The sequence below is a fragment of the Nothobranchius furzeri genome, chromosome 10 (assembly GCF_043380555.1).
Source record: "Nothobranchius furzeri strain GRZ-AD chromosome 10, NfurGRZ-RIMD1, whole genome shotgun sequence".
NCBI classification, from domain to species: Eukaryota; Metazoa; Chordata; class Actinopteri; order Cyprinodontiformes; family Nothobranchiidae; genus Nothobranchius; species Nothobranchius furzeri.
The window spans coordinates 48,167,089-48,167,801 of NC_091750.1; positions in this window are offsets into that span (position 1 = coordinate 48,167,089).

The following is a 713-nucleotide window of genomic DNA, read 5'->3' on the forward strand; positions in this document are numbered from 1 at the left end:
GTTCCTGTCAACAGTTTAATAAGCTGAGAAATAAAAAAAGGTACAGTACAAAATAATTAAGGTGTGTTCATATAAAAACAGCTGTTGTGTTGTATAATACAGTATATTGCCAACAGGTCACAATCAACCAAGTATGGGGTCAATCTGAGGTCAAACATAAAGGAATTGAGTTTTTTTGCATTCTAACAGTGAATTAATCCCCTAACACAAACTTTGTGTAAATCCTGCTCAGTGTTGTCTCTTTTATAAAGTAGCGGTGCTTTGTGAGATTTGTCTCCATTCTGATATGTTTTATTGACCTATTTTATCAAATGGGAGAGAAATAAATTGCACTGGATCTCTTTAAAAAAGAGGGAAAGTAAAAATGTTACCTCAGAGTTCGCCAGACTGGATTAATCTAAAACAACCTCTGCGTGGGCGTCTGAAGACAAAATTAATTAATCCATAAAACATTCATAACTTTTGAGCAGCAAAATCATTTTAAAGGCTTACAACGTTTGCTGCTTTTCACAAAAATGATCATTTCAATTTACAGACGACGCCCAAATCATCAGTTACTCTGGTGCTGAGCTTGTTAATGTCCAAATCACAATCCCGTTACTACCACCAGACCCATGGAAACGAGCTAACTCTCAGGCATGGAGAACGAGACATAAAATAAAAGGAAGGAGTGCCTTTCTTGTCTTCAGATTAAAACATTAAATGCGAAGTTT